The 20,044-nt window shown below is 49.7% G+C and overlaps 1 pseudogene; it reads right to left on the bottom strand.

The window, feature by feature from the left end:
• Positions 1 to 6,952: 6,952 nt before the first annotated feature.
• On the bottom strand, positions 6,953 to 13,082 carry LOC115843894 (CREB-regulated transcription coactivator 3-like; annotated as a pseudogene).
• Positions 13,083 to 20,044: the final 6,962 nt, after the last annotated feature.

Below are 20,044 nucleotides of genomic sequence, written 5' to 3' on the forward strand. Positions count from 1 at the left end.
TCATATCTCAAGCCAATGTTCAGAGAGTCAAAGGCTTCCCCCAGCTGGTTCATGAATCAAGATTTGAACCCAGAACCATCTGCCTCCAAAGAATCTATAACAAACGTTCCTCTTTCTATCCTGACTTCCTGGCAAAACTGCTACATGCAGGGAGGTCAGGAAGGGGCACCATAAAGACACAGAGGCAGTTTGAGGGAATAGAACCTTAGCAGAAATGAGCCAGATCATTGAGATGGAAAGGTAAAGCCCATCCTGTCAGAGGAAAGCCACTCTCAATCTATGGTGTTAACTGATGGAAACTGTTTGACTAGGACCCCGTCTCCTTGATGAAAGAGAAATCTAAACAGAGAAAGGGACATATCCTCACATTTGTTTGCAGTTAAGGATCAGTATTTTTCTCTGCCTCAGCAAATACAGAAGTCTTTCACTTCGTTTGGGGTTGGGGAATGGAGCACTAGCTTTCTCAAAATACCCATGTGGGAGTGTCACCAGGTACTCCTGGAGACTGAGTCCATGCTCTGCAAACACATAACGTCTCCTGTCAAAGGAAGTGAGCCGACTGGGTAGCTCCCCAGTAGGAGTGGCTACGGAGCACAGGAGAGATCGTGTACTTCCTCCCAGCCCTGCTGCTGGCCACAAGAATGGCATCTGCATGCTGCCCACCTGCCTTACATCATAAACATCCTCACAACCATATTTTATGTGAGAATGTGCATCACCCCCTCCCATTTACATCCCAGCTCTGCCTTCTTCCTGGGACCCCTGGTTTCTTGGGTTCAGTGTGATGCGTCAAAACTCCTTCTTGCTGGACAAAGAGAATAAGACCTCTGTATGTGGGGGTTGAGCCTGGGTGGGTGGCTAGAAGCAATAGGAGAGTCTCTCCAAGAGCAAGTTCATTCTGTTCCCAATATCCCCCCAAAAGAAATGTGGGGAGGTCAAGACACAGACGATTGGTAACACACAGGATAAGGCCCCTGGATCTTTGTCCAGTGCCCTTCTCGCTGAGCCATGAGCCCTCCTTCAAGAGTGATGGAGTGTCCGTTTCCATCCCCAGGCTATAGAAGCAAAGGACCCTAGGTCTGGAAGAGCCCAGGGTGGTGGGGGGGGATGTCTCTCTGGAGTTACTGCTCCAACTCCACTGATTTGAAGACAAAAGTGAAAGGGGTTAAATGGCTCTGAGAAGAGGGACTTACTTAAAGTTCTAGAACCTTCTAACTGCTGGTGAATAGTCCATGATTGTTGCAACAGCAAGTTGAATGATGGGGGAGGAGAGGCGATCAGGGAAACATGTTCATTCCATCCAAGCAAGCAGGATTGACTATATCATTTATTGGGCAACTACCATGTGCCAGGCACTTGATCAACATTAGCTCTTTTGGGGCTTCCCTGGTGGCGCAGTGGTTGGGAGTCCGCCTGCCGATGCAGGGGACCGGGTTCGTGCCCCGGTCCGGGAAGATCCCACATGCCGTGGAGCGGCTGGGCCCGTGAGCCATGGCCGCTGAGCCTGCGCGTCCAGAGCCTGCGCTCCGCAACGGGAGAGGCCACAACAGTGAGAGGCCCACGTACCGCAAAAAAAAAAACATTAGCTCTTTTTCATCTTCACCATGATCATGTGAGCTGTGGCCCATACCATTTTGATGACAGGAAATTCAAAGTTCAGAGAGATTGTGTCACCTGCTGAAAGTCACACAGCTGGTCAATGAATGAGCTTGGTCTGTGTCAACACAGAGCCCTTGTTCCTTCTTCTGTACTGCATTGCCTCCAATGGCTCCCCAGCAATGGGAGCTGCCCACCTGGGAAGAGTCAGGCAGACATGGGATGGACTTGGAGACTGTAAGTTCCCTCTGATTCTGACCCTCAGACACCACAGTTTGAAGCACAGAAGCTGCAGCCAGATTATGTGGGTCCCATCCTGGCTCCATCACTCGCTAGCTGCATGATCCAGGACAAGCTGCTTAACCTCTGCTGACTGCCAGCTCCCCACAAAGACAACCAAAATAACCAGCTAGTCAGGCAAAGCCAGATTCTACTGCTCCCTGTGGCGAGGAGAGCTATAGCCTCTGTAGACTCCTGTCCGGGGAAAAGCAAAGGTGGGATATTTATAAGGTTAGGGTGGTCTGATTTAAGGTAGATCTTTCAATGCTGGTGGCCTAATTGGCCTTGGGCAAAATTCACAATGCAATAGGATCGGTGAACACAGCAAGGAGGTGATAGGGATAGAGTAAGATAATCAAAGAGTTAGTTTAGAAATCCCACTAGGGGATTAAAGATAGAAAAATAATTCTTAAAGTGTTTGGGAGACTGTTGTAGGCTAACGACCACTCAAGAAAAGAATCCAGTAACCAAGCAACAATCTACATATGTCTTGTTAAAGTACAAGACAATAGATATGGGGTCTGAATCTTGTTACATGAAGTCGGGGAGTTAATGGTCCTTGAAGAGTAGCATTTTTGCGTACAACCAAGACAGGATTATAGCTGAAAGGGGAAATAAACTAGGTGAAAGGGGACATTATACAGAAACCTGAGATGAATTACCATTTTTAATACATATTACCACACTTTTTCTAACATACATATGATTTACATAGCACCATGACAGTCCCAGTTAAACCATATAGGGCCAAAGGAGGAACTAATGATGTAAGCCTTGCTGTCTACCCAAGAACGAGGAAGAAGGTGGTCTTCTCTCTTCCCCACTTTTTCTTTGGTTATAAAAACGTAGCCCTCTTTGCTCCCAGGGCTGCGCTCCCCTGCCTGCCCACATGTATCTCTTACAAGTGATCTACGCTAATAAACTCACTCTTTGTACATCACTTTGCCTCACACCAAATTATTTCTGTGTCAAGACAAAAGAACATGAGTTTCAGTAAGTCCTGAGTCCAGGTGAGCCATTTCAATTAAAAGACAGTGAATTCGAGTCCCCTCCCAAGTCAGGGATTGTGGGTTCAAGTCCAAATCTGAGGTGCAGCTGGGTTGGAGTCCTATCCAAAGGAATGCGGTTTTAGAGGGGGGATGTGAACCAAGTCTTTGCAGTGTATGTGGTCCCTCGACGAGTCCAGTTGATCAATCCGTTTTTCTTAGAAAGGACTACTTACCCTTTTGAGAGAAAGTTGAGTAGTCCCTTACCCAGATAAATGGATTTTTAGAAAGTTTCTGAAATAAACCCTAAAGTTATTTGCAACTTTGTCTTCTTGGGCAAGAATGTCCTGCAGTAGGAGTCATGCTCGTGCTGACCGTCCAATGGTAAAGTCACTTGAATGCAGACAGTAAATTCTGGGTGTGTGTGGTTTCACTTCTCACCCCTGTCCCTCGATGTCCTCAGCAGCAAAATGGAGAGAGTGGTGGCGCCCACTTCTTAGGGTTGCCATGAGAAATAAGGTCATAGGTATAAAGGGCTTAGTTAGAACACATGGCACTTAGCAAGTGTATTAGTCTGCTCTGGCTGACGTAACACAGAACCACAGATTGGGAGTCTTAAAACACAGACATTTATTTTCTCACAGTTCTGGAACTTAGATGTCCAAGAGCAAGGTGTCAGCATAGTTGGTTCCTTCTGAGGTCTTTCTCCTTGATTTGTAGATGGCCATCTTCTCCCTGTATCTTCACATGGTCTTCCCTCTGTGTGGGTCTGTGTCCTAATCTCTTTTTATAAGGGTACCAGTCATATTCGATTAGGGTCCATGCTAGTGATCTCATTTTGCTGAATTACATTTTTAAGATCCTAACTCTGAATACAGTTGCATTCTGAGATACTGGGGAATGAGGGCTTCAACAAATAGGTTGGGGGAGGGGACTGGCTTCAGCCCGTAAGAGTAAGAATTTGGTAATAGTATCATTATCGTTACTGGATACCTCAGCTATCATGTTTCCAAAGAGCGAGACTAAGCTCTGGCTTCGCTGGGCTGCCTTTAACTCCTCAGATATGCCATTTGCCTCACCACGTTTCTCTCTGCCTCCCCCAGTTGGGTAATTCCTACTCAGTGTGGATATCTCCCCTCAACCCTTCTTTTCTCTAGGAACCCCAGACCAGGGAGGACCCGTGCTCTACACAGCCTTCCTCAGCCCCCTTCTGCTTCAGCGTCTGCCACCACTGAAATGCGATAGGTATAGGTCTCCTGGGTGTCGTCTGTCTGCCAGACAGGCTCTGTGCAGTGGGACCTTCCTGCCCATCTCCCCTTTATGTCCCAGCCCCCAGCACCATGCCTGACAGAGGCTCAAATAATACTTTTTGAGCAAATGAATAACATGAATAAATCTCACTGACTGTTTTTCACTGACGAGTTGATTCCTTGTTCAATTCATCCAGACGGGTCAGAAGAGGAACAGCGGGGAAGATACCTGATGCAGAAACTTGAAACCCTGGTTTTAGATGGGTCAGGAGCTCCTGCACATCAGTGCCTTCCTGGGGTGGACGGGGTGTCAGCTGTGAGCAAAGTCTGGTTGTTAGGCGCCAAGCCTATAGCTCATGGTCAAGTGGGGGTGAAGCCTGGGAAAGACACCCATCCTTTCCTGTGCAAATTGGCCCTCAGCCTCAGACCTCGTTAATGCATGGCTTTGCTCTTTCCGTGCATCACAGGCATTTTGTCCTTTTTCCTGCTCTCTACCCGGCTTCCAGCATGGCAGTGGCATGACCTTGAGTCCTCCCATCAGTTCCTCTGCCCCTCCCCCGACCCCAGACCCCTAAGGAAACAGAGCCAGTGCTCATTGCATGAAGTGTCAGTTCCTCCCTCCAGCTCAGCTCCTGGGATGCAATTAACCTGGGTCTGCTAAACTTGACTGCCCTGAAGGTGGCTCCGTGGAGAGAGCCAGTCCCTCCTCCACCCTGGCTTCACGCCCATCTCGATTCACTTCCTCTTCCTGCCCAGGCCCCCTAAATGCACCAAAATGCTTGAGCTGCCCACATTTTAGCCTCATGCGGGATGAACTCAGGCTCACACTTTGCATGTGTCAGTTTGCTTTCAAACTGCCTTAGTCAGCTCAGGTGGCTACAACAAATTACCCTAGTCTGGGTGGCTTAAACGAAAAACACTTATGTCTCCAGTTCTAGAGGCTGGAAATCCAAGATGAAGACACTGACAGATCTTGTGTCTGGTGAGAGGTGTCGTCCTGGGTTGCAGACGGTTGTCTTCTCCTTGTATCCTTACCCAGCAGAGAGAAAGCCAGTTCTCTCCTGTCTCTTCTCAGAAGGGCACTAATCACCTCCCAAAAGCCCCACTTCCTAAGACCATTACATTGGGCATTAGGATTTCGGCAGCACATGGATTTGGTGGGGGAGGATACAAATATCCAGTCCTTAACATTCACCCTCTGAAAGTCAGAGTGGCGTTGGCCCCTCCCTGCCCCATGGTATCTCTCCTGTGCTCCTGGTCACTGCGGTGGCTCAAGCTCTCACTGGCCAAGCACTGGCGCTGGGAGCTGACTACCAGCATACTCACGGAGGACAGCTTCCTGTGCCTCACGCGGTCTTCACACCTGACCCCCACCTTGACAGGTTGCAACATACCACTGTATCAACGTGCACCTGAAGGGCCGCTTCACACTAAGCGTGGTGACCGTCAGCTTGGCTGGGCTGACCTCTGAGCCCCCAGAGCTCCCACCCCAGGGCTTCTGGTTAGGAGGGGCTGCAGGAGATGCTCTGGCTGAGACTAGAGATTAGGAGGGCAGAATCCCAGCCGCTGAGCCCTTTCTGTCACTCACACTCAGAAGGGTGGGGCAGGCACTCTGGCAGGTCACCCGTGTCATCCCCGATTCGCTGACTCATGTGGTGGGCATCAGTGACCGGGCGTGGGCAGCTCCACCTCTCTGGATCTGCCTCCCATCCAGGAGTGCCTGAGGCCACCAGCTTCTCTGGCAGGACGCTGGCATCACCAGGCTTGAGACAGTGGAATCCACGCAGGTTCCAGCCTGTCCACGTGAGCTCCCCCACTTTACATCCTTCTCCCCTTCCCCAAGCCCATCCTGAGTATGTTGCTTCCAGCATCAGAGCCTTGGGAGGGCCTCCCAGGTGGTCCCCAGCCAGCTCCCACAGCCACTGACGCTCTGACAAACAGCAGTTTTGGTGGACACACAACTGCTCTGATTGAGTCCTACTGACAGACACACAAAACAAACCTGTCTGGCCACAAGTGTTCACATGCTGTGGGCAGGACAAGGGGGCTGTTTGGGTGTCCCAATGGCCGGTGGCCTCCTGAGCCCATCTTCTTGGGAAACCAGAGCTCAACTCTGTCTCCTAGCTCTCATCCCTCAGACGTTCCGTACCTGCCCCCCAGCCCCATCCCCACATCAGAACTTCACACATCTGTGCTGACCCGCTGCGCCCACCTGGAACCTTTGGGGCCGCGGGTGGGAAAAGACCCCTGGCGTATTGGGATTAGACGTACCAGGAGCAGCCAGAGTCTTCACCAGCATCGGCACCTAATCCCTGCTGCAATGACTCAATGAGATGCTTGCTCTTTTTACTCCCATTTCACAGGTGAGGAAACTGAGGCTGAGAGAAGTTAAGTGACTCGATCCCTGTCACAGGACAAGGAAGCGGCAGATCTTGGATTCTAGCCCAGGACCGTCTGCCCTCCTGAACAACTTCACTAGACACCCTTCTGGAGCTACGCCCGGGCCTTTGACTGGTCTCCCCAGTGTTTCCAGCCTCATATTTCTAGGCCCATACATGGATCCTTTGTGAGAATCTCGTTAGCATCCCCTCACACTCGACGGGAATGTCTGCAATCCGGATGTAGCTTCCTTTCCCAGTCGAGCAGCTGTTACCTGGGATAGCATCACGCAGACCAGGCTTGGCCTCATGTGGAGCCCCCAGAGGGACAGAGAAGTGGTCAGGGAAGGCCTTCAACCTGAGACCAGAGGGTGGGGTGCCAGCAGAAAGAAGGCGCCAGAGCAGAGCCCTCCAGGCCAGGGGCGCAGCAGAGCAGGAGCCCCGAGACAGGAGGGACCTTGGCCTATGGGAGGAACAGGTACAGCAGGTGCATCCTGGGTGAGAAGAGGGAGGACCGGAGAGCCAGAGCCCAAGTCATGCAAAGCTGTGGGGTTCATGGGGGAACACTGGATTGTTTGGGTGAGATGAGAAGGTACTGGAGCATTTTAACAGGGGAACAATATGCTCTGACTTATGCCTTAGATGGTTGGTGGTAGAGAACGGAAACAGGGCTAAGCGTGGTGGGGCTCCCAGGAAAAACAGACCACCACCCCTTTCTCCCAGACATGCAATGAAAATGTTCTGAGCACACGGCCTGTGTCCCAGGACATCCCTCTCTCACGCAAGCCAGCTTACCACCTCTCGGGTTGTCTAGCGACCAAGTCCCTCAGGAGCTAAGCCATGGATGGGACTTTGTTAGGGAACCATTGAGTGAAACCACCCGCCCTGGCCAGGCACAACGATAACCACTTGCCTGAGCTGTCGCATAACAGGAGGTCCCAGTAAGGAACATGGTGCAGCCACCGAAAACTAACCTGGAGAATTCGGGAGGGGCCACAAGAGGGGGGAGACACCAGCCCATAATATGTCCCACCAACCTCCCAGAAACACTCACACTGGAATCCACCCTGGCTGAGCAACGTGCACGCCACCAGGAAGGACCCTGAGTCAGACTATGGGCCAAGCAAGATGACTGTCCAGAGACAACGCAAAACTAACCCCATCACCATAAAACCCAAGCCTGCGAGCCACGTGGCAGAGCAGCTCTCCTGGGTTCCCTCACCCTGCTGCTCTCCACCCGGGGCCCCTTCCCAATAAAGTCTCTTGCTCTGTCAGCACGTGTGTCTCCTCGGACAGTTCATTTCTGAGTGTTAGACAAGGGCCCACTCTTGGGCCCTGAACAATTTCAGTTGCTATAAATTAAAGATATTCATGTACTGCCTTCCTTGTGACTTAGGTTCTGTGGCTCCAGAGAAGAATTAGACGTATGAGGGTATTTAAAAAAATAAGTCCTAAAGGTGCTTCCGGTTTCTGATGGAGGATTGAATACCTCCATCTAACTTGGCTCCCTCCTGAAGAATTTTTTTTAATCATAAACCTGTGGGATTGGGGTGAATAGGAGAGAAGACAGTAGCAGTTACACTTGGGGAGCTGGACAGCAGAAATAAGAGGGAACTGGGACTTCCCTGGTGGCCCAGTCGTTAAGAATCTACCTGCCAATGCAGGGGACATGGGTTCAAGCCCTGGTCCAGGAAGATCCCACATGCGGCGGAGCAACTAAGCCTGTGCGCCACAACTACTGTCTGAAAGGCCGGATCAGAGTTGGGGGGCTCTGACACAGGCAAGGCAGCCAGATCTGCCTTCCTTTGGCACACTGGGGTGCTGTGTACAGTGAAAGGCTTTTTTACTTTAACAAAAAGTCACTGCCCTCTGAGATCGGGAAGTTTAACTGGGAATATGGCTTCGAAGGGGAGGCCAACTGCCTGAGCCAGAGCTCAGGCAGAGAGGACTCTGGTTTGACTTCCTAATTCAGTAGCGGGGGTTCAGGGTGAACGTGAGGCGGGAAGACTTGGGCTCCACGGTGAAGGTGGAGCAGTGCACGATCGAGGTTACTGGAAAGGCTGGAGGGAAGGTACCCCCCTGAAGACAGAAGGAAATGGGACAAGGTCTGGAGAAGTTAACAGCCCAGGACCCTGTGACAGACCCCTCCGGCCACCAGGCACACATGTCAGATTCAGACCCACAAGGTGCAGCCTTGCTTCTTTGGGTGGGAGCAGTCTGGACCCTTCAGCAACACCCCTGGTGTCTCCCGGAAGGACACCGGCTGTCTGGGCAAAGGCTCCGGCATCTTCATCCCTCCTTCAGTGTGTCTGTCCTCTCTGTGCTGTCTACCCATGCCCACATTCGGCCCCGTTGCCCACCCTCCTCCCCAGACAGCTTCCAAACCCACCTGTCAGGTTTCTGGTCAGGGGCTGGCCTGGACTAAGTGAGAAGGGGCAGGTGGTGGTGGAAATATAGTAATACCGTTTTGTGCTAAGGTACTGATGACTAATGATGGTTTCATAAATTAGGCCTTCATTTTACTGTAGACTATTCCTTCAACCTCAGAGAATGAATCTCTTCCTAATGCAGTCGAGAGCAAAACCTGGGTCTGAGAGGGAAGATCTTATGAGGTGGCCAGGACCCCTGAGGTTCCGGCAGGTGGGAGGCCCCAGTTCGCCATTCTGCATGTACTCAGAAAACAGTTTCCACCTACCTGCATACCCTGGAGGAGAACAGGGCGTGCCGTCTAACCGTGGATTTGGTCACCTAGTGTTAAAAGCACATTAAAGTGCGTGCTTAACCTAACCACAGGCACAAGTGTTAGAAGAGCTGAAGCTCTGAGAAGATTTTGTAAGGAACAGTGACAGTGAAAGATTAGACTGCCTCACAGCAAAGCAGATTCATTCATTCGTGCATTCATTCACTCGTTCATGTGTGCATTCAACACAAGTTTCTGCAGCACCTGCCCAGCGCCAGGCACTTGTCAGGCGCTAGGGGTTCGATGATGACTAAGGCACAGTCCCTGCCCTCAAGGAGCTTATGGTCTAATGGGGTTCCATGAACCACCCCCATTCCACAGAGAAATAGCTTCCCTTTGCTGCTGTGCAGCTGCTGGGTGGGCCCGGTCCAGACCTCCAGCCACTCCTTCCAGCCGGTCTGTATGAGAGGGAGGCTTGTATGGTCCGGACCTTGCCTGGAGGACTTCGTGTGTCTCTGAGATACCTGCAGCCCCCTTTCTCTCTTCCCCAGCCTCCAAGAAGAAGCACCGTTCTCTTCAGTCTCATCTATTACCAGGGGATTTTTTTTTTCAGTGACTGAATAAAATAGTCTTCCTTTTCCTCTTGTCCATAGGAAAAGGGGTTCTGAAGCAGCAGAAAAGAGATTACAAACTGGGGGGGGGGGGGGGGGGGACAAATTAGAATTCAGTTTGCTTAACTCAAGTCTGTTCTTGGACTTGTAGTAAACAGCCTTCTTCCTGCTAGAACCGAGGCCTCTGAGAGAGCCCTGGCCCTCTGCTCTGCCCTGGAACATCCTGCCGCCTCTGAGGCACGATGGCCGGATCGGAGAAGGCATCGTGGGGCTGTGGTACCGTTGCTGAGCCAACTTCCGAAGGCCTGTGGCCCCTAACCGCCCCGCGCTCCGGGTCCTTTCTTCAGTGTTGATTGACATCAGTGATTCTGAGCACTACACACGTCTCCTGAGGCCTCTCGTTATATTTTTACACATTGACCGATCAGATGGCCAGTAAAAGATGTAACGGTTGCGGTGACAACCAATTCAGCGGAAGCCCCAGAGCAGCCTGCCCGCAGCAACAGGACCTGTGCCGCAGGCCTGAGGGGCGGCGCCCAGCTCTGCGGTCTAGAATGAGCCACGGGGTCTGAGATGGGACCTCGTCTGAGTGCTGGGAGCCAAGGAATTTGTTCCTTCCGTGTCAGAAGCCTGGGATAACTAACGCCCAGGGCTGCAGCTGGCTCCGTTCTATTCCGTTCTGTTTTAGCTGTTTCAGAATTAAGTCCTCCTGTTCCGTTCCCTTCTGCACAGTCGGTCAGCTCGAAACATCTCTTCAGTAGAGAGGTCGAGCAGGCCCGGGCTGGAATCACTTAACATGCTGAGTCCGTCCAGGATCAGGGGTACGATCTGGAGCTCTTCTTGCAATGGAAATGGAGTGTCCACGTTTAGGCTGACCTCGGGCATGCCTGCCAGAGCACTGCCAAGGTCTTTGAACAGGCTGGTGCTCGAGTCTTCTGGAAAGAGCAGCGGGAGGGGAAAACAATGCGGATTAGGAGGCGTGAGGGCCCAGGTCACTAAGAGGACACAACTGATGACAACCCCCAAAACGCTGTTCCTGTCATCTTCCCAACCAGGACAGTCATCACCTGTGTCCCAACCACTCCTGGGCCTACTGTTTTGCTCTGGAATCTATGTTCTTTTCAGTCAGTCCCACAACTCCCAGTTTTGCTGGTTTTCTCCCTTGGAACAGTTGTCAATCACGGGAAATTAAGTAGTTCGGAAAAGGCTTGGGTCACCAGGCCCCTTCCCCACTGCCTCACAGGCTCTGGGGCTGGACACCTGCATCTCAGAAAGGTAAGTTGAGCTACAGGCCTTTCATTTTCTTCTTTATATAATATTATGTTGTTTAAACTATCTTACAGTGGTATCTGTAGAAACACAGTGAACTAAAAGAAGCAGCCCTCACCTGTCAGGATGGTGTTTGGGAAATTCCCGCAGTTGGAATACAGGCTTGGTCTCAAATGAAAGGAGTCCTGTGGTCCTCGGGGACCCTGTTGCACCAGGGACACCTGGAAGCATCAAAGGTCACATTGTAAGGGACGGTCTCTGTTTCCAAGTATACAACAGTGTGGTGTGCTCCCGGAGCAAAACCAGACGTGAGCGCTCTCTTACGGTCCCTTCTCTCTAGGATCCCAGAGTGCCCGGCCGCTGCGACAGCCTACACAGAACATTCTGCTCAGGCAGGGGGATGCTGCGGTAGAGGAGGGGTCCCTGAGGGCCACACTTGTCCCTGTTTGCGCGCTGCCTGGCCCTCTATGCCATCCCAGGAGCCACCACTGGCCATGGTTTCTGCGGGCCCTCTGGTCTCCGCCACCTCCTCTGTTCAGCACACAAAGACGTCTGGAAACTACCACCTGTGGAGCCCTTCAAAGGCCCTGTCTGTAACCAAGGAAGTGATGGGCTCTTTTCCTCTTTGGTTTCTAGAAAAACGAGAAAGCAGAACCTTCTCCTTCTCTCACTCAGAGGGAGGAACCACAGGCAAGCCCCTCTCTGCGAGAAAGCCTCTATGAGGATGGGTTAGAACTGGGGTCTACTTTATTTATCTTTTTTAGTTTTATTTTTTTGTTAATGAAAATTTATTAACTATATAACCTTTGGCTACCAGAGAAACTTCAATATGTACAGATCACCACGAAGTTCCCAGTTTCTGGGGCCTAGTTTAGGTGCCGTTCCTGAAATTAATTTTTAAACCATTTAAAAACATCTTTCAAAAGTAGGAGTTTTCATCATTTTTTCAGAAGCACACTGACTCACCTAGACTCAAATGGCTTCTTTAGAAACTGGGGAGGCAGGGACTATTGGTTCTTACCACGAGGCTTCCCCATGGCCTATTCAGGAAACATCTGTCTTTATTTATTTTACTGTTATTATTATTATTATTAAGTTCTGGAACGCGCTCTTCCTTCTCTCCATAATATATCCTGGAGCCCAAACCATAATTAGTGAATACTATAAAATCTAGGGATATTAAAAAATGGTCTGTGTTAGGGAGAAACTAAAAAGAAAAAGAGAAAATCTGAATGAAAGTACCTTCGGGATTGACCCCAGCCAGGACGAGCTCCCAGGAGGCCACACACTGTGCAGGTCACAGCAACTCAGGCCGAGGCAAAGCCCCTCCCTGGGTCTGAGTCTCCTCAACACGATAGATAGATCTGTGAATTGCTACAGTTCCGTCCAGCATCAATGACTCTACAATTCTATGGCTAGAGTGTCATCACAAAGTCTTCTACCACTTGTTCAAACAGGTCCTCTGCTGAGGCCTGACAATTAGCTAAGGCAGCCAGCACCAGCCTCTAGGGCCTGGGGCAGTGCCAGGCTGTCCTAGCCGCTGAGCACACCTGAGGTCAGAGAAGTGCGGTACCGAGTCTGTTTGGTGTGGGTTCCACGCACGGAAGAGGCCTGACTGTGGCAGTTCCTGCTGCGAGGAAGAGGCAGGCCCCGGCGACCGCTCACCTGCTGAGTAAAGGCTGGGCCCGGCCTCATGGACTGCTGCTCAAAGCTCACATCTGGGAAGAAGCTGCTCAAAGATGAGCCCTTCAGGAAAGAAGGAGGGGACCATTTAGCTTGGAACTCGGGGCAACCTAAGCGTTCCCTCCTCCTGGTGTTCCCGGTGGGACTCGCCTGGGCCGCGAGGAGCTGGAAGTCTGACTGGGGCAGCGATGGGGCTGCCTGGGGCTGCTGAGCAGTGGGCTCTGGGCGTGGGGCTGCTGCAGCAGAGGCTGGGGGAGGTCCTGGGGCGTGGGGTAAGGGGGTGGAGGTGACACTTGGGCTTGAGCTTCTGTGGGCAGGAAGGAGAGCGGGCTTCGATCTGAGGACACCATCTGAAAAACAAGGCCACCAACTACTTCGCTTCTGAGTTTCTAGCAGTGAGTCCTTTATGATTAGGAAATGTCAAAGTGAGGAAAAACCCTGAGATTTTCCTCACCCTGATAGTCTATACTATGCTCTGAGAAGCCCAGTTCTGTATCCTTCAAAGTATATCTCAAATCTCACTTCCCCACAAAACATTTTCCATTCAACGACTATTTCTATTGTCTTAAAAAACAAACAAAACAAAACCCAGCCAATTTAACCAGTTTCATCTCAGTTTTCTCAGTTGAAAATCATGTCTGTTTTCTCACAGCCAAAACTTCTGGTTAAAAATGCAAGACTGAAAAAAGCATTTAGCTCTGCTGTCTCCCAAAACTCTCCTAAAACAGCATTAAACAACAATACATTTTAGACAAAGAAACAATAAATTTGTGAGCAATTGACAGGACAAAGAAACTAAGTTTTGGGGTGCCCAGTTAGTGGAGAATCTAAACAGAGTTTGGGCTTGAGGTAATAAATTAAAGAAATAACAAGTTTTGTTAATGCAGGCTTCTCAGCCAGAATTCCCCATCTCTGGTGATAAGGGTGTCCTTCTACCTCCATATCTGGTGGGTGGGGACACCTTTCACACAAGAGACATATTTCCTGTTTTCAGGAAGACAGAAAGGGGAGTCAGAGTGTCTCTCTTGCACCAGCCGTTTCTTAAGTAACTTTAATTCAAAATAATCAATATGCCATTGAGGCCCATTTTAGGGTAGCCTACCCTGGGCCCCAACATAATCATGAACCACTTCAAGGGAGCCTGAGAATTGAGTTGGGTGGCAAAGGGTGGAAAAGTAACCAGGCCAGTGGATAGCATGAGGGCATTCTGGATGCAGGAAAAGCATCTTCTTACTGTCTATCCCTACCCTGGTGTTGTAGCCCTGACAGAGTGGTCTTTCTGTCCATGGTTCTGATCTTCACCAGTCAGGTAGAGTATTAACCACAGCAGGGAAACTATCCAAGTTCATGAGCTAGGGCTTTGCTTGCATTTCTATTGCCAGGGTTTACCACGAATTTGTTTTACTCTCATGCTCACCCTTGACTGCAGCAAATGAGAATCAATAATAATTGCCCCTGAATTTGCACACATGTAATTGAATCGTTCATCAGGCTTCATTCGTAGATTGACCACTGCGATTCAATTCTACTCAGCAACCATCGAGTGCCTATCATTCTGAACATCATCTGAGGCTCTAGGGACACAAACACTATGACGTTCGTACATGGAAGAGCTCACAGTTCAGAGGGGACACAACTTGAGAACAAATTACACCACAACGTGATCAATGGCAGCATAAAAGGTCTCACTTCTAAAACTAAGTTTATCTGAGCAAACTCTTTACTATGAGGACCTCATCAAGAAACCACAGGCACAGAGGGACAGATAGATCTGAAAAAAAGAATGAAGAATATGTGTTTTCCAAGGCAATTGCTATGTGTTTTCCAAGGCAATATGGAATATGTGTTTTCCAAGGCAATCTCCATTTTAGAGATCAGCTTTCATGAAAAGAGAAGACAATGAGCCCACTTAACTGGAATTTTCTTTAAATACAGGATCTGGTATAAGAGTTAATGAGGCCACTTTTTGAAGAGTATTTAAAATTATGATTTTTGTTAAAAGAACATTTGTTGAGGTCCAATAAATCCAGTGTGTGTGTGTGTATGTGTGTGTGTGTGTGATTTTTTTTAAATAAATCTAATATCCCTTCAGTCACTAAAAGCTAACACTGGCAATAACCGTCTGATTGCAGCTTTTATGGTACAGTAATGGGGACAGTACACAGAGTCCGTGTGACGCATTTTATAGTTAACAACACTGCCTGTAGTTAAGAAAACTGATCAAGGGCTTCCCTGGTGGCACAGTGGTTTAGAGTCCACCTGCCGATGCAGGGGACACGGGTTCGTGCCCCGGTCTGGGAAGATCCCACGTGCCGCGGAGCGGCTGGGCCTGTGAGCCATGGCCACTGAGCCTGTGCGTCCAGAGCCTGTGCTCTGCAATGGGAGAGGCCGCAACAGTGAGAGCCCTATGTAACACAAAAAAAAAAAAGGAAGAAAGAAAACTGATCGATAGTAGAGAGTGTTTATTATTCCTGTAATTGAAGAGAACAACTCGCAGTCCATCTTCATTTCAGGAAAATGATCCTGTTAGGATATTTATGTCAACCCATGGCCCCATTATCATTCTCCTTTTTTACCAGCTCTGTCTTCTAAATATGTTGGTGAGATCCTTGGGCTGGGGCAGTCCTGCCCTGGAAGGCCTGGCCTCTCACCCTAGGCGTCCAGGTGTCCTCCACCCACCATGTCGGCTCGATGGAGAGAAGGGGTCCTGGCCTCATCGATCCAGGAGGAAAGCAGATTTTTCAGAGCTCAGAATAATTCTGGAGACCCCTCTCATCTGACACACGAGCAGCTGTCTTGATAGGACCGCCACACACACACACACACACACACACACACACACACACACACACACTGGATTTATTGGACCTTCTCCTTTACTCTCTGGGGCGCAGATCACAGTGGGTATCCTTAATGCCTATTACAGTGAGGAGCCCTCTAACAAGTGGAACAGACTTCACTCTGAGCTTTAGTGCAAGGAAGAAAGAAAATCATTAATGTGAAAAGCTCTTAATGAAGCAGCACATACATTTTCCATCCGGTCCCAGCCACCCTCACTAACACACTGATGAACATTTAGACAAATAAATACTCTCCTTCCTGCACCATCCTGAATACACTTCACCAGGACTGATAGACCTAGGTTTAGGGAACTCTGGTCTGGCATTGGGCTGAGGCCCTGAGAAGGTAAAGGATTTACTGGGTTCCTGACTATGTGCTCCAGGCCCTCATCCCCAACCTCACTGAATCCCCACAATAAAACTACTGAAGATTTCATCTACTTTTGTAGACAAGTTACCAAGCTCACAGAGACTAGCCTTCACAAGAAGGTTACCCAATGTAACCAGTTGGGATTCCAAAGCACATCTGTCTGCTCTCCCCACCCCCCTCTGTCACTCCCTACCGCCCTGCTGTAGAGGAATACATACATACTGCTGATCTGTTCTGATGGAGTTTCACAATGGCCAATTTCATGGAATCGGTCCAGGTTTGCCCAAGACTGAGGGGGTTCCCAGGATGCAGGACTTTCAGTGCTAAAACCAGGAAGGTGCCAGGCAAATTGGGAGAGGTTGGTCCCCCTACCAGCATCTGCTCCCCCTTTGCCCTTCCCAACAGCACCCAGAGTTCACTGAGTACCCACCTCTCCCACACGTAGTTCCTGTGTTGTGCCCTGTTGGGCTTCAGTCATTAGTTCAGAGGTGGACATGGGGTCTAATCAGGTTCAAGTGATGTGAGTGGAGGGAATGAGGACTCAGGCCTGGAATACTGGGATGGCAGTGCTCTCTCCTCAGTGACTTTTTGGAGTTAGGGTGTGATGTCTGAAGCAGATGCAGCCATATTGCTACCATGAAGCCAAGGCCACAAAGAGCTGGCAAGGAGAGATTGAAAGGAATTGGGTCCCAGATGACCTGGAGGCTCACTCAACCCTGAACCTGCCCTACCTCCAGGCTCCCTTCTTGTAAGGATCACAAATCCTCTTTACTTCGAAGCCCATTTGGCTTAGGCTTCTGTTTTCTGGCAGCCAGAAGCATCCTAAGCTGTGGTCCTCAACATGTAGCCCATGACTAGCCACACTACTGCACCCAGACTTGAGTAAGAAACCCTAAGGGTGGGACCCAGCCACCTGCTTTTAACAGGCCCTCTTCATGATTCTGATGGAGGTTCGTTCTCCAAGGACCTTGTGATGTGCTTCCAAAGAGCCCTGGAACCGTGTGAAACTGGGTCAAGTGACACCAACAGCTGCCTGATAAATGTCACCTTCCTGAGACAAAACTTCTCAAAGAAGAAAGTGCGCCTCAGAATCAAAACTGCAAGAGCAGATCCTGCATGAGTTTTCAGCGTGCCATCCTGTCCAATGGATTTCGGACTTGCCCATTCCCAAAATTATATAGGCCCATGTAAAGTATATACCCTATCTAGCCTTACTCTCCTTGGAATTTCTCATGCTCATGTGAATTTCCCATGCGTATGAATTAAATTTGAGTTTCTCTTGTTAATCTGCCTTATGTCATTTTAATTATGCAACCAGCCCAAAGAATGTATATTCCCCTCCCCCACATTGTCTTTGTGAAATGAAAAAGGAGAGGATGTCCTTCTCCCACCCTCTTTGTAGCTGGATGGCATCTGCATCGTCCTTGAAAAGTTCCTTTGAAATTGTTTCAAATCTGAAATGCTGTGCATGGTGTTGGTGGTGGTAGAGATGGAACAGGTGGATAGCAGGTTGGGGCTCCAGGGCAGTCTTATCTTCTCCTGTCCTCAGTCTCCCAGACTGAGGAAAGTGTCTGAATCAGAATTTCCTCTGCTCCCATGAGCCCTTCTGTCTGTGCTCCCACTGTCCTGGCGTCAGAGACGGCTGGAGCTGGAGAGACACTGGCGCTGCATTTGACCCCTCCTGGCCGTCCAGTGTTGCTCAGACTCTTCTCTTGTCCCAAATGCAGCACAAAGGCCTCTGCATCCGTCCGGCTTCTCCAGAGAAACAGAACCACACCACCAGCTCTGGCTTCCCAATCTGACCTTCCTTCTTATACTTGCTTTGTTCCAACTGAGTTCTCTGGAGGTGGATGATGGAGAAAACTGGGTAACTCCGCACGCCTGGATCCACTCTGTGGAATGTACAATCTCTGAAATTTCCTGCTGATGGAAAATCAGCCAGGTTTCTTAAATCCTCCAGGTCCACCCATCAGCCCTGTGAGGAGTGCCAAATATGCCCAGGCAGAGGGTCTTAGTCAGCTGTGGCTGCCCTCACAAAACACCACAGATGGGGAGGCTTAAACAACAGGAAGTCATTACTCACAGTTCTGGAAGCTGGAAGTCCAAGATCAAGGTGTCCCGGAGGTTTGGTTTCTCTCCTTGGCTTGCAGACAGCCACCTTCTCACTGTGTCCTCACTTGGTCTTTCCACTGTGGGTGCAGGTCCCTGGTGTCTCTGTGTGTCCCAATTTCCTCTTCTTATGAGGACACCAATCAGATTGGATGAGGACCCATTTTAACCTAATAACCACCTTAAAGGCTTTATCTCCAAACAAAGTCATACTCTGAGGCACTGGGGGTTAGGACTTCAACATAGGAATTTGGGGACACAATTCCACCTATAACAGAAAATGTGGATTTGTCCCAGAAAAGGGGAGGCAAAGAGGAATGATCCCTGGGGAGAAACACCTTGGAGGAGGAGTCTGCAGAAAGACAGTTGACTGGAAATCTGGCCCCTCCCCTCTCTGGGACAGGCAAAGCTGACCCCTTCCATGACACATGCCTGGAATTCGTGTGTATTTATATGAGAAAATTCTCTAAAATCTCATAATGCTAACAGGCACCATCATTATAGATTAGAATTTCCTGTAATTTTCTTTCTGGCTGTGCATGTTTTTTTCTTCAGTGACCATAAAAATGCAGACTCTACAGTCAAACTTTCTGATTTGGGGAGGTGGTTGGCATCCTGAGCTTTGGTTTCCTCCTCTGCAAATGAAGCTATAACAGCCTCTATGATGTCATAAAGCTACGATGAGATCCACTTCAAGCCCTCAGCCCAGGGCCTGGGGTACAGAAGTGCTCCGTAGTTGTTGTTTCTGTAAGTAGCACTCAAACCTGGAGGCAAATAGTCTTATCCTCTTTGTATCCCCCCCACTCATAATTGCAAGAATGATGCCTAGCTACCCCAGGCATCCAATACATATACTAAAACTAGAAGAAATGAATAAATGACTGACCAAGCCATCCAGCTGGGAAAGCTGCCCAAGCAGGCTCGGAGCTCACACTCACTGCCGACCCAGGTCCCTCTAGCCTGTATTTGGATCATGCTGGGCACCACCAGGCCCACAACTGGTCCCACATGGGTGCTTCCCCCAGAGCTGACATCTAGGCCCCAACTGCGGCCCAGCGTGGCCCCAATGCCCACCCCCAGGCACGTCCTGCTCTGCCTGCTCTCACCTCTAACTCTCCCACTTCCCAGCCAGCCTCAGGGCCCCTCATCTGATCGTGGGTTTCTGTTACAAATTAACCCTGTTATTTACTGAGCACCTGCCCTGTGCCAGCCCAGGGCTGGATTCTTCACATACATTGTTGAATTCCAGGGCACACAAGAAACCTGTGAAGTAAACATGAGACTTAAACTGGACATTATGTGTTACATGTCAACCCAAACCCCATTTCCTAAAACATACCAGAACCAGTAATGTAGCCAAAATAATATGTTAGGGTGTGAAATGCTTAAGGTATTGCTTCCTCATCACTAAACATTGTGATGATGAGCAAATAATTGCCTTTTGTCAGGCATAAGACCGCTCAGCATCAGCGAGACCTAAGATACACATTTGGCTTTTGGACATCCAGAGATCTTCCAAAGTCTACAAGACATTCCGGTAATGAATTATTTGTATTTGGAATGTAACTTAAGACTTTTTTCTCACATGTTTTTGTTTTAATCAAGGTGTGATTTCCATACAAGGAAGAGCACAAACCTTACGCTTTTGTTTGTTTGTTTGTTTTGTTTTGTTTTGTTTTTGCAGTATGCGGGCCTCTCACTGTTGTGGCCTCTCCCGTTGCGGAGCACAGGCTCCGGACGCGCAGGCTCAGCGGCCATGGCTCACGGGCCCAGCCGCTCCGCAGCACGTGGGATCTTCCCGGACCGGGGCACGAACCCGTGTCCCCTGCATCGGCAGGCGGACTCTCAACAACTGCGCCACCAGGGAAACCCCTTAGGCTTTTTATACTGTATACACCCTGGATACTGTTCCACCCTTTAGAAGTCAGTTATATTAGTTTTTTGAGACAGAGGGCTGTACATTAAATGACTCATTATTGACAGTTTACACAAT

Source organism: Globicephala melas, chromosome 7, assembly GCF_963455315.2.
Source record: "Globicephala melas chromosome 7, mGloMel1.2, whole genome shotgun sequence".
NCBI classification, from domain to species: Eukaryota; Metazoa; Chordata; class Mammalia; order Artiodactyla; family Delphinidae; genus Globicephala; species Globicephala melas.